We start from the raw sequence: 7,886 nt of genomic DNA on the forward strand, positions 1-7,886 counted from the left end.
TACTTTAGCCAACAGGTGGAGCCAGGCGCGCCGTACTTGCGCGGCACTTCCCACGTCCACCGAAGTCGGTGCCAAGGACCACTTTCGGCGCCGGAGCCGCGTACGAGCCTACTCGAGGCGGAAGAACGAAGCCAGCAAGGGCCTGGCCGCAAGTGCGTTCAATTGTCGGGACGTCCAAGTCCCTCGTTCTTCCGTGCTTCCTCTTTCGGCAAGTCGTTGCGGCACCTTCCCAAAGCGCGCAGACCCGCTAATCGCGACGAGCGCGACGTGGCCGTGCCGCCTTTCCCTCGGCAGCAAGCAAAACGCCTGGCAACGTCGACGCTCCCCTAACCGCGATCTCGCACCGTGTTTCGTGTGGCGAATTCAAAAGCCGGCCGGCGCTGCTGCAACCATTACGGTCGGTACGCATACGCCGCGGAGGGCGGGACGGTCATCGGAGCGTGCGGTTCCTCCATCGAGTACTGCGCACCTCGGCCGTCGCATCGCCGTGCCATGACCGGCCGCGCGTCAACGCGAACCGGTGCCAGCGAGATCCCTCGCCTGCAAGAACCGACCGGCAGCCTCCGTCACCCGAGGACGCGGAGGCGCTTGCCGCGGACGGCGGGACGGTATGCACTGGTGCACAGCGGACCCGTCACATCGCCAGTTCCTTGACCGACCGCCGACGCTTGTGCCGTTCCTCTCGTACTTGGCAGTCGCCGCGCGATTGTCGGGTCTCGTTCTTGCACGCTCGAACGGTCGGGAGGGCACTCGGCTGGCGTTTCGGGAACGCGCAGCCTCGCCTTCTACCGACGTAACCACGACTCGCCGTTCGCGCTCCGCCGCTCCTGTTTACAGTACTAGGCGGTCCCGCAGCGGTCGGGTCGCGCATTTCGAGCGCTTCGAGCCACGGTGCAGTGGCGGGTCGAAAGCCGACCTATGAGTGCGTTGCGCCGTTTGTACCCGCGTCCGCCACCTGGCCGACCGTCCAAGGTCGCGGTGTTGGCGTCCGCTGGGCGCAACAATTTGTCACGGGGTGCCGCTCCACATTCAGGCAGCCCCGTGGGGAAAAGCCGACCCCGCGTCCAAACGGGGTCAGCGGCAGAAAGTGTCGGGCGCAGACGCAGCTGAGGCGCTCACCCTTCACAATCCGTTAATGATCCTTCCGCAGGTTCACCTACGGAAACCTTGTTACGACTTTTACTTCCTCTAAATGATCAAGTTTGGTCATCTTTCCAACAGACCGGCGCAACCGAAAGGCCGCGCCGGACATCGGTCCGAAGACCTCACTAAATCATTCAATCGGTAGTAGCGACGGGCGGTGTGTACAAAGGGCAGGGACGTAATCAACGCGAGCTTATGACTCGCGCTTACTGGGAATTCCTCGTTCAAGGGGAACAATTGCAAGCCCCTATCCCAATCACGAAAGAAGTTCCACGGGTTACCCAGTCTTTTCAGACAGGGATAAAGACACGCTGCTTCCTTCAGTGTAGCGCGCGTGCGGCCCCGGACATCTAAGGGCATCACAGACCTGTTATTGCTCTGTTTCGTGCGGCTAGGAGCCGCTTGTCCCTCTAAGAAGGTTGTAAGGTGCTGGGAACCCCGCACCTATTTAATAGGCTAGAGTCTCGTTCGTTATCGGAATTAACCAGACAAATCGCTCCACCAACTAAGAACGGCCATGCACCACCATCCACCGAATCAAGAAAGAGCTCTCAATCTGTCAATCCTCCCAGTGTCCGGGCCGGGTAAGTTTTCCCGTGTTGAGTCAAATTAAGCCGCAGGCTCCACTCCTGGTGGTGCCCTTCCGTCAATTCCTTTAAGTTTCAGCTTTGCAACCATACTTCCCCCGGAACCCAAATACTTTGGTTTCCCGGAAGCTGCCCGCCGAGTCATTTGAGTAACTCAGGCGGATCGCTGGTTGGCATCGTTTATGGTCAGAACTAGGGCGGTATCTGATCGCCTTCGAACCTCTGACTTTCGTTCTTGATCAATGAAAACATTCTTGGCAAATGCTTTCGCAGTAGTTCGTCTTGCGACGGTCCAAGAATTTCACCTCTAGCGCCGCAATACGAATGCCCCCGTCCGTCCCTCTTAATCATTACCTCGTATTCCAAAAACCAACAGAACAGAAACGAGGTCTTGTTCTATTATTCCATGCAAGTTTATTCAGGCGACTCGCCTGCGTTGAGCACTCTAATTTTTTCAAAGTAAAAGCACCGGCCATCTCGAGGCACACAATGAAGTGCACCAAGAAAGAACCGGCATGATGTTCAGTCCGAGCCGTCGCATCGGGTAGATGCACTACTCGTCTGGAACTGAGATCCAACTACGAGCTTTTTAACCGCAGCAGCTTTAGTATACGCTATTGGAGCTGGAATTACCGCGGCTGCTGGCACCAGACTTGCCCTCCAATTGATCCTCGTTAAAGGATTTAGAGTGTACTCATTTCAATTACGGGGCCTCAAAAGAGTCCCGTATTGTTATTTTTCGTCACTACCTCCCCGTGCCGGGAGTGGGTAATTTGCGCGCCTGCTGCCTTCCTTGGATGTGGTAGCCGTTTCTCAGGCTCCCTCTCCGGAATCGAACCCTGATTCTCCGTTACCCGTAACAACCATGGTAAGCAAGTAACCTACCATCGAAAGTTGATAAGGCAGACACTTGAAAGAAACGTCGCCGGCTCGTGGCCATGCGATCAGCACAAAGTTATCCAGAGTCACCACACAATACGGGCCGAAACCCGATCGATCTTGGTCTAATAAAAGCACCCGTTACCCAAAGGGCTCCAGGCTCACTGCATGTATTAGCTCTAGAATTGCCACAGTTATCCAAGTAGGAAGAAACGATCTAAGGAACCATAACTGATTTAATGAGCCATTCGCGGTTTCGCCTTATTTCGGCATGTACTTAGACATGCATGGCTTAATCTTTGAGACAAGCATATGATTACTGGCAGGATCAACCAGGTAATCGTTCGACTGCGCGTCCGTCCTCGCCCTCGGCGGGCCGGACGCAGTCTGTGTGCGGCGGAGGCCACCTTCAGGCGCCCCAACACGCTTATTTTGCACTCCGAGATGACGGCGTTCGAGCTCGCTACGGCACAACCTTCCCGAAAGACGAGTGGGAGCCGTGCGGCAAGAAGCACGTTCATGCTCGCTCTTTTTCGTTGCATCGACTCGGTCGCGCCGTGCGGGTTGCCCAAGCCCGCTGCACTGTCGGTGGACCGGCCGGAACTAGCAACGGAGCCGAGACTGCAAAGCCGCCAGACGACGGGTCACGCCCGCGTCTTCGGCGCTTTCGCATCTGAATCGCCCGAGGACGACACGGAACACACCTCGATATCGTGGTAAAACGGCACCGTCCGACAACCAGCCCCTAACGCATCAAGCGGATGAGGCTGCAGACGACTGCCGTGGATTCCCCTGGAGCAGACCCGAGGACACGCTTGACGAGGCCGAAGCCCGCCGCATATCAGACACCCGGTCGCTTTCGCGTACGCCGCTCACGAGAACCCCCACATAATAGCAGCGATAAGTACCCAGACCTCCTTGGGCCCTAATACGAGCGTACTCGAGAAAATTTCACCGCGGGTGTGCCCCGAAACGTGTGGCATGTTGAGCGTGCCACAAGTCTACGTCGCTCTCAAACCCGCCGAGGTCGTAGAATTTGCGACCCTACTCACGAAATTCCCACCGAGGATACGGCCGCAAACGTACCGCACCTTGGGTAGGCCACGAGTTTGTGCAACACTACGCTGACGGCACAGCACCGAGGTCGTGCGCGCACGCACGGGAAAATTCCGCCGCGGTTTCTGCCGAAAACGTGAGGCACCACGACTCTCCGCAAGTTCGCGTCGACTGCGAAAGACCGAAGTCGTGAACGACGTGTCCGCTACTCGCCGCCGACACGCTGGACACCAAACGTACAACGACTCGACGGCGTCGTAGAGGCCCACGACGCGGTTTTCCTTAACGACGTCTCGGCGTGGCACCGACAGGTTAGAACGGCCGACCAACGTTCCCTGTCCGCCGTTCGGCTCAGTCGAAGGGCTCGGCGACTTCGGCAACGCTGCGAAGCCGCACGGTGACGCACGCCATGTCCCCATTTTTTTTTTCTTTCTGCGTCTGCCGGGGTGCCCCTATAATAGCAGCGATAAGCACCCAGACCGCCGTGGGTCGCTCGCCCCGGCTGACGTGGTTTTTCGTACTCCTGCGGCGGTCGCCGTCAAGCACGTCCAAATACGCTACTTTCGTGGGCGCATTCACGCTCTTTCGCTTCGCCGGAGTGCCAGCACTCACTCTGCCAAAAACGGCGAACATCCGAGCGGCGGTTCCCACTTTTGCGTCGGCGTCGCAAACCCCGCCCCGGCAGACGAGGTTTGCCGTACTCGTGCGACGGTGGCCGGCGGGCACGTCGAAAGACGCCGATATCGTGCGCGAATTGGCGCACCTTGGCTTCACCGGAGTGCCGCCACTGACTCCTCCAAAAACGGCGAAGATCCGAGCGGCGCTTCCCACTTTCGCATCGGCGTCCCGAACTCCGCCCCGGCTGACGCGGTTTACCGTACTCGTGCGACGGTCGCCGGCGAGCACGTGGAAAGACGCCGATATCGTGCCCGAATCGGCTCCGTTCGGCTTCGCCGGAGTGCCAGCACTGGCTCGGCGAAAGACGACGAACATCCGAGCGACGGTTCTCACTATTGCGTACGCGTCGCAAACCCCGCCCCGGCAGACGCACTTTGCCGTACTCGTGCGACGGTCGCCGGCGAGCACGTAGAAAGACGCCGATATCGTGCCGGAATCGGCCCCGTTTGGCTTCGCCGGAGTGCCAGCACTCACTCGGCCACAAACGGCGAACATCCGAGCGGCGGTTCCCACTTAGCCGTCGGCGTCCCGAACTCCGCCCCGGCAGACGCGGTTGCCGAGCTCGTGCGACTAGCGACCGCGAAGCCGTCTCGCGACGCCGCTTTCGTGCGCGGCTCCCACTGCGACCTGGGTCACCCGAGGTCGACGAGCAAAAAAGAATGTCGAAAAAAATTTTTTTTTTTTTTTGCGTCTGCCGGGGTGCCCCTATAATAGCAGCGATAAGCACCCAGACCGCCATGGGTCGCTCGCCCCCGGCTGACGTGGTTTTTCGTTTTCCTGCGGTGGTCGTCGTCAAGCACGTCCAAACACGCCACTTTCGTGGGCGCATTCGCGCTCTTTCGCTTCGCCGGAGTGCCAGCACTCACTCTGCCAAAAACGGCGAACATCCGAGCGGCGGTTCCCACTTTTGCGTCGGCGTCGCAAACCCCGCCCCGGCAGACGAGGTTTGCCGTACTCGTGCGACGGTGGCCGGCGGGCACGTCGAAAGACGCCGATATCGTGCGCGAATTGGCGCACCTTGGCTTCACCGGAGTGCCGCCACTGACTCCTCCAAAAACGGCGAAGATCCGAGCGGCGCTTCCCACTTTCGCATCGGCGTCCCGAACTCCGCCCCGGCTGACGCGGTTTACCGTACTCGTGCGACGGTCGCCGGCGAGCACGTGGAAAGACGCCGATATCGTGCCCCGAATCGGCTCCGTTCGGCTTCGCCGGATTGCCAGCACTGGCTCGGCGAAAGACGACGAACATCCGAGCGACGGTTCTCACTATTGCGTACGCGTCGCAAACCCCGCCCCGGCAGACGCACTTTGCCGTACTCGTGCGACGGTCGCCGGCGAGCACGTAGAAAGACGCCGATATCGTGCCGGAATCGGCCCCGTTTGGCTTCGCCGGAGTGCCAGCACTCACTCGGCCACAAACGGCGAACATCCGAGCGGCGGTTCCCACTTAGCCGTCGGCGTCCCGAACTCCGCCCCGGCAGACGCGGTTGCCGAGCTCGTGCGACTAGCGACCGCGAAGCCGTCTCGCGACGCCGCTTTCGTGCGCGGCTCCCACTGCGACCTGGGTCACCCGAGGTCGACGAGCAAAAAAGAATGTCGAAAAAAATTTTTTTTTTTTTTTTGCGTCTGCCGGGGTGCCCCTATAATAGCAGCGATAAGCACCCAGACCGCCATGGGTCGCTCGCCCCGGCTGACGTGGTTTTTCGTTTTCCTGCGGTGGTCGTCGTCAAGCACGTCCAAACACGCCACTTTCGTGGGCGCATTCGCGCTCTTTCGCTTCGCCGGAGTGCCAGCACTCACTCTGCCAAAAACGGCGAACATCCTAGTGGCGGTTCCCACTTTTGCGTCGGCGTCGCCAACCCCGCCCCGGCATACGCGGTTTGCCGTACTCGTGCGGCGGTGGCCGGCGGGCACGTCGAAAGACACCGATATCGTGCGCGAGTCGATGCTTCTTGGTCTCGCAGGAGGGCCGCCACTCACTCCTGCAAAAACGGCGAAGATCCGAGCGGCGCTTCCCACTTTTTCGTCGGCGTCGCAAACCTCGCCCCGGCAGACGCGCTTTGCCGTACTCGTGCGACGGTCGCCGGCGAGCACGTCGAAATACGCCGATATCGTGCCCGAATCGGCCCCGTTTCGCTTCGCCGGAGTGCCAGCACTCGCTCGGCCAAAGACGACGAACATCCGAGCGACGGTTCCCACTATTGCGTACGCGTCGCGAACCCCGCCCCGGCAGACGCGGTTTGCCGTACTCGTGCGGCGGTGGCCGGCGGGCACGTCGAAAGACGCCGATATCGTGCACGAATTGGCGCTCCTTGGCTTCACCGGAGTGCCAGCACTCACTCGGCCAAAAACGGCGAACATCCGAGCAGCGGTACCCACTTAGCCGTCGGCATCCCGAACTCCGCGCCGGCTGACGCGGTTGCCGAGCTCGTGCGACTAGCGACCGCGAACGCGTCTCGCGACGCCGCTTTCGTGCGCGGCTCCCATTGCGACCTGGGTTACCCGAGCTCGACCAGCAAAAAAGAAGGTCGAAAATTTTTTTTTTTTTTCTGCGTCTGCCGGGGTGCCCCTATAATAGCAGCGATAAGCACCCAGACCGCCGTGTGTCGCTCGCCCCGGCTGACGTGGTTTTTCGTACTCCTGCAGCGGTCGCCGTCACGCACGTCCAAATACGCCACTTTCGTGGGCGCATTCGCGCTCTTTCGCGTCGCCGGAGTGCCAGCACTCACTCTGCCAAAAACGGCCAACATCCGAGCGGCGGTTCCCACTTTTGCGTCGGCGTCGTAAACCCCGCCCCGGCAGACGCGGTTTGCCCTACTCGTGCGACGGTCGCCGGCGAGCGCGTCGAAAGACGCCGATATCGTGCGCTAATTGGCGCTCCTTGGCTTCTCCGGAGTGCCGCCACTCACTCCTCCAAAAACGGCGAAGATCCGAGCGGCGTTCTCCACTTTCGCATCGGCGTCCCGAACTCCGCCCGGGCTGACGCGGTTTACCGTACTCGTGCGACGGTCGCCGGCGGGCACGTCGAAAGACGCCGATATCGTGCCGTAATCGGCCCCGTTTGGCTTCGCCCGTGTGCCAGCACTCACTCGGCCAAAAACGGCGAACATCCGAGCAGCGTTTCCCACTTTCGCATCGGCGTCCCGAAGCCCGCCCCGGCAGACGCGGTTTGCCCTACTCGAGCGACGGTCGCCGGCGATCACGTCGAAAGGCGCCGAATTCGTGCACGAATCGATGCTTCTTGGTCTCGCAGGAGGGCCGCCACTCACTCCTGCAAAAACGGCGAAGATCCGAGTTGCGCTTCCCACTTTTTCGTCGGCGTCCCGAACTACGCCCCGGCTGACGCGGTTTACCGTACTCGTGCGACGGTCGCCGGCGGGCACTTCAAAATACGCCGATTTCGTGGGCGCATTCACGCTGTTTCGCTTCCCCGGAGTGCCAACACTCACTCTGCCGAAAGCGGCGATCATCCGAGCGGCGGTTCCCACTTTTGCGTCGGCTTCGCAAACGGCGCCCCGGCAGACGCGCTCGTGCGACGTACTCG

The 7,886-nt window shown here is 60.5% G+C and overlaps 1 non-coding gene across 1 annotated transcript; it reads right to left on the bottom strand.

The window, feature by feature from the left end:
• Positions 1–1,133: 1,133 nt before the first annotated feature.
• Positions 1,134–2,948, bottom strand: LOC142795431 (small subunit ribosomal RNA). The gene has a single exon (XR_012893027.1). It is a non-coding gene; the product is annotated as a small subunit ribosomal RNA (ribosomal RNA).
• Positions 2,949–7,886: the final 4,938 nt, after the last annotated feature.

This window comes from Rhipicephalus microplus, unplaced genomic scaffold (assembly GCF_043290135.1).
Source record: "Rhipicephalus microplus isolate Deutch F79 unplaced genomic scaffold, USDA_Rmic scaffold_670, whole genome shotgun sequence".
NCBI classification, from domain to species: Eukaryota; Metazoa; Arthropoda; class Arachnida; order Ixodida; family Ixodidae; genus Rhipicephalus; species Rhipicephalus microplus.